The sequence below is a fragment of the Rutilus rutilus genome, assembly GCF_951802725.1.
Source record: "Rutilus rutilus genome assembly, chromosome: 3".
Lineage (NCBI taxonomy): Eukaryota > Metazoa > Chordata > Actinopteri > Cypriniformes > Leuciscidae > Rutilus > Rutilus rutilus.
This window is the reverse complement of record NC_140211.1, coordinates 53,745,579-53,751,701: the sequence shown is the minus strand read 5'-3', so window position 1 is coordinate 53,751,701 and position 6,123 is coordinate 53,745,579. Positions and strand designations below refer to the sequence as shown.

Sequence of the window (6,123 nt, the reverse complement as noted above, 5' to 3'; positions counted from 1 at the left end):
CAGCTTGCACTGGAGGAACTGTAGTAGAAGCAGAAGTCCCAGCATGCACTGGAGGAACTGCAGAAGAAGTAGGACTCCCAGCTTGCACTGGAGGAACTGCAGAAGAGGCAGAAGTCCCAGCGTGCACTGGAGAAACTTCCAAAGGAGCAGATGTCCCAGCTTGCTCTGGAAGAACTGGTGGTGGCGGCCGGTCTGTCACCAAAGATGGTGCAAAGTCACTGTCTTTGAAGTTTTATTGTCATTGCACATTAAATGAACAACGAAATTTTAGCAGCAATTTCACCTAGTACACACATAATCTAAAATTTTGCAGACAAAATTATAAATAATAAGAACACACAAGATAAAATAGAATATTTGTAAATTAAATATATGTAATGTTATTGCACATATACCATATATTGTGAAAGTATGTGTGTGTGTGCATGTGGGGGGAAAACAGTCAGTGACCGTGTGTGTTCAGTATGGTGATGGCTTGCGGAAAGAAGCTGTTCCTGAGTCTGTTTGTTCTACACTGTAAAAAATTTATTGTCAAATTAACAGTAACTTACTGGCAACAATTATCCAGTAGTTGCTGTATTTCATTCAACAGTAAAATTACTGTAACACTAAATACAGTACTGTTAAGCATACTGTAAAATTAAATACATTATTTTACTGTAATTTTTTACCACGTTAAAACACAGTATTACACCGTTGATTTTTAATAATACTGTATAGTATTATACAGTTATGAAATGTTATTTTATTACTTTTATAGTGCTACTGTGTTACCTGTAGAATATGTAGAAAATCTGTAGGAATATTATTTTAACTGTTAATGGGAAATAGAAAAAAGAACAATTGAAGCTTTAACTGCACAACAAGGTTTATTGTGTATTTTTAAACAATACATTAGTAATAATAATGTAATATGATACAACAATAAAAATCTGTTTTAAAAGAAGACTAATGAACAATATATATTTAATAATTAAGATCAGTGAACAATTCATGTATTTCAATTCATGCAAAAATGATCCTGAACAGGTAAAAAAGAAACTTAGAAAGAAAGCAAGACAGGTGAGGATGAAGGCCAGGTGAGGAGGGTAGTGATGGTGTCAAGTGGTAGAAGAGTGACAACACTTCTGATAATCCTGCAAGGAATGATAAGCACAAATCAATCAGAGGCAAAACTCAAACTCACATTATCAACACCTTTTTAGGATAATTTTTTTTCCCTATGGTATCCACTTTATTTTTCACGGAAGAGTGGGCACGGCCATTTATAAATGAAATGTGTCTGTGCTTGAAATGCACTTGATTGGGGCTAACAGTAGCTGCTGATCATTTCTGTTCGATTCTCGATTTTGAATAAAATTTCATTTAGATATATGCAATATGCATAGATTTGATTTTAGATTTGATCATAGATTTTAAATCTATTCTATGCATATATCAAAATGAAATTTGATTCAAAAGAGAATTCCCAATTTCAAAAGTACCGCCTCTTTTGAATCAAATCGTGACCCAAAGAATCGATTTGAATCGAATCGTTGAATCAAAAAGATTCCCACCCCTATTACATTTCATTATATTTTAACTTTACCTGTTGTCTTCATTATCTAATGTATGTTTGAGAACATTTAAAACTTAAAATAAATAAATATTTGACATTGATTGTGATAATTATCAATACTGACTGATATGAAACATTTTATCAAGATGATTTTTGACCATATCACTCAACCCTATTTTTTACCATTTCATGTTTTAATTAAAACTTATTTAAAGAGGTGTAAAAATTATAATATAAAAATACAAATTATTTGACTTATACAAGGCATATTTGTTAAATGGAAACTGTGAAGGGAACATAATTACATTATAAAACAGACTATCAATTTGAAAAATGTATGGTTTAAGTAATTTCCACCCTTTTTGGATTTTTCTAAAAACAGATTCAGACACAAATAATTTCTAAAGATATGGGCTCCGCTGCACATCCCTAATATTACTCTTACCTTAATGATTTTGCCAATCATATTCTGCAAAGTCCCTGATTCAAGGCCATGGTCTTCCTCCGAACAACCTTCGCACTCTTTCTGCTCACCTGGAACTGTGATGTTCATTTCGAATTTTCAGGATTTATCCTGACAAGAAACCTGTAAACACAAAAAAAATATATAGCCTATATATTTTCCAACTGAATCAAGAGTGATCACAATATGTAGCATCATCTGTAATAAGTCACATCACAATAAGCTCTAAGTCAAAGCTCTAAACCATCACTTGTGCAAAATAAAAAGCCATTGGTGTTACTAATAGAGATCAATTTGTAACAAAAGTGTATGAATGAACATAGACTGAGGTAACTGCACAAGGTCCTGGCAGATCGCCAGGTCAGGTCCTCACAGACGTGTAAAAGAATATTCTGATTTAGACAAAAATAAGCGCGAATAAATCAATAAGAGGAATCGAAAATTTAATTTTATAACAAGAATCCGAATCCTAACCTTGGGTATCCGATTTCAGGATATCGATTTTCAATTCCCAACGGTATGATATGAACGCGCAGGCGCTTCCACCGACTTAAAATGGTAAATAACACAATTATTAGATCATTCTGACCTTATAAGAGGCTACATATGCAATCTATGTTTATAAAATTACATTTAATAATCAAGTAGGCTAGCAATCAACATGAGGAAATCCGCGTTACAGGCGTTATAGAACATAAGCCGCGGGCAGTTCTTCTAAACTAACATAACCTGCTACTATTTAGTTTGCATAAAAAATATATAAAGATTCATCACTAACCAGATATTTATGGCAAAAACTTCGCCGACAGACACAGCGACGCGATGCAAAGGCCTGCGCTCTCAACGTTACTCAGGGAACTGAAGAGTTATTCATAAAACGGCAGCTTGTGGTTATTTTTCGCGGTCATTTCGTACTAATGTATTTAAATTTACAGTAACACCAATGTCCCAAACTACATTGAAACCTAGAGTAGCCTATCATATTGTACACAGCTGATAGTAAAATGTTAAGAATAAATTAAATTAAATATCTAAATCCTGGTCATACTCTCTAAATAATTTTAAAGTTATTATAGAATCCATGCATACAAATATTAAGATTTATTACTTACCATATGGCGAAGTTCCTAACACCGGGCTGAAGTTCCAGGTCGGCAGAAAAGACTGACACAATTAACTGACACAACAGAAAAACTAATTCAAATGCGCTCTCATGCACCCCCCACTGACAGAAATTAAGACTGTTAATGGTCACCCAGTCCTGAAAATGTTTTATGTAAGGATAACGTTTGTAGGCTAGCAATTTTACTCGTGGAATTGTGTGTGGTGTTTTTCGCGGTCAATTTGCACTGCTGTATTTAGATTTACAGTAACTAATAATTTCCCAGAATGCATTGAAAATATACAGTAACATACTGTCAACTGTGTGCACAGTACATAACTGTTGAAAATACAAAATAATACTGTGAAAGCAACAAAATCTACAGTAACATACTGTACATAGGTTATACAGCAAGAAACTGTTGAGAAAAACAGTATAATGCTGTGAAAACAACAGAAATCATTTACAGTGTAGTCCTGATAGACCTGTAGCGCCTGCCTGAGGGCAGCAGGTCAAACAGGGGGTAGGCTGGATGGGAGAAGTCTTTAGTGATGGCCTTTGCTCTGCTGAGGCAACGGGATAAGTAAATGTCCTTTAGAGAGGGAAGGGTGCAGCCAATGATCCTCTCTGCAGTGTTTACCACTCTCTGGAGCTTCTTCCGTTCTGACTCTGTGCAGTGGGAAAACCACACCGTAATGCAGTAAGTTAAGATGCTCTCGACGGTGGAGCGGTAGAAGGTCACTAGCAGCTCCTTCCCGACGTTGTTCCTCCTGAGCACTCTCAGGAAATGCAGACGTTGCTGTGCTTTTTTGAAGACAGCAGTAGTGTTTCCTGACCATGAGAGGTCGGCAGATATTATGGTGCCCAAAAAGGTGAAAGCGTAGACCCTCTCTACGCAATCTCCGTTAATGCAGAGAGGGCTCAGGTCTGCCCGGTGTCTCCTGAAGTCCATAATGATTTCTTTTGTTTTTGAGGTGTTGAGAGTCAAGTTGTTTGCCAGACACCACTTGGACACTTCCAAAACCTCATCCCTGTAGGCTGACTCATCACCCTCAGAGATCAACCCCACCACCGTTGTGTCATCCGCGAACTTCAGTATGGTATTACTGGGCTGGACGGGTCTACAGTCGGCGGTGTAGAGGGTATAGAGTAGTGGGCTCAACACACACCCTTGTGGGGAGCCCGTGCTCAGAGATCTAGTGGCGGAGAGGTTGTGTCCAAGTTTTACTGACTGTGGTCTGTTTGTAAGAAAGTCTTTAATCCAGGAGCAGGTGAGTGGGTGGAGTCCTAGATCCGTCAGTTTGCTGACCAGGATATCGGGGATGATAGTGTTGAAAGCCGAGCTATAATCAATAAAGAGCAACCTAACATAGCTCCCTCTGTGCTCCAGGTGGCTTAGTGCTGTGTGTAGGGTGATGGCTATGGCGTCTTCAGTTGACCTATTTGCCTTGTAAGCGAATTGATGAGGGTCGAACGAGGGAGGGAGGCAACCTTTAATGTGACCCAAGACCAACCGTTCCAGGCATTTGGTGACGATAGGTGTAAGTGCCACTGGGTGGTAGTCATTGAGGCTGGTTATATTTGATTTTTTGGGTACCGGGATGATAGTAGTCGACTTTAGGCAGGCTGGAATAGTAGCCTGTGTCAGGGAAAGGTTGAAGATGCTTGTGAACACCTGTGAGAGCTGGTCAGCACAGGCCTTGAGTACCTTCCCAAGTACACCGTCTGGTCCTGCTGCTTTCCTGGGGTTCACCCTGCTGAGCATCTCTTTCACTTCCTGTACCTGCACAGTCAGCGGTTGGAATCTGGAGGCTGTTTGAAGCTGATGTGATGTAACTGCAGACTGTTGGGGTGGGGTCTCAAAGCGTGCAAAAAAGGTATTTAGCTCTTCCACCAATGCAATGCTTGAGTCCACAGCTATGCTGGTCTGTCCCCTGAAGTTGGTAATCTGCTGAATGCCCTGCCATACCTGCCGCGGGTTGTTATTTGAGAGATGGCTTTCTATTTTCCTCCTGTAGTCAGCTTTGGCTTTCCTTATCCCTCTCTTCAGATCAGCTCTGGCCGTGCTGTATAGTGCTTTATTTCCTGATTTGAAGGCTTTATTGCGATTTTTGAACAGTAATTTGACTTGACTGGTCATCCAGGGCTTCTGATTGGGGAATACCCGGATGCGTTTTTCCACCGTGACATTCCCCGTGCAGTACTTGATGTATGATAATACAGCCTCTGTATAAACTTGCAAGTCGTGATCTTCAAAGACACTCCAATCAGTGTGTGAGAAACAGTCTATTAGCTTATGAAGTGCATCTTCTGGCCAGATAGTGATCGTCTTTATCAGTGGTGTCGCGCTAACCCGGTGGAGGTGTGGCTGTCTTCCGTGTACCTGTCATTTCTTTCTCCTGCGTGCTGCCTCCCCTGCGCGCGCTCTGCATGCCGGCGCTCACGTGACTGTGCGCGATCTGCTGCAGGCTCAACCAGGTGAACTTAATTGGGAAATTAGAAGCTCGCGCCTAGTTCAGTGTTTCAAATATGCGCATTAGTCATTTGACTGGAGTACGACGGAGGACAGCAGAGGCACAAATTCATTCACTGTGAGGAACTGGGACTTTTTGATTATGACGGGCTATCGGTAAGCTCACATGGACTCTTGTTTCACAGACTCTCGTTTGGATCCTTTGTTTGTTTTGTCTGTTTTGTCTGTTTGGTATTTAATGTGTTAAATGTGTTAATGTTACAGGTGTAGTTTGAACGAAATTAATACTGCATGGTTTAAAAAAGAGAAATTGACAACTGATAAGACCAAATGCTTTAATTGGTATAGTGTTGCTTGTAAAATGCAGAGTAAAAGTACCAAGCTGTGTTGCCTGTAAAAATGCATTTGACCTTTCCTGTGTAAGGAAAATACCTGATTATTTAAAATGTTTGTGTTTTCTTTTTCTTTTATTTATTTAAAGGTTTTTCACCTGTTACATCTGATCCTACTGCATTGCTACATCAACT

General features: G+C 39.2%; 1 long non-coding RNA gene across 1 annotated transcript; it reads right to left on the bottom strand.

The window, feature by feature from the left end:
- Positions 1-563: 563 nt before the first annotated feature.
- Positions 564-3,188, bottom strand: LOC311288286. Its single transcript, XR_014626913.1, has 3 exons — positions 3,134-3,188; positions 2,004-2,144; positions 564-1,136 (listed from the first exon to the last, which is right to left on the bottom strand). It is a non-coding gene; the product is annotated as an uncharacterized lncRNA (long non-coding RNA).
- Between the last annotated feature and the right edge of the window lie 2,935 nt (positions 3,189-6,123).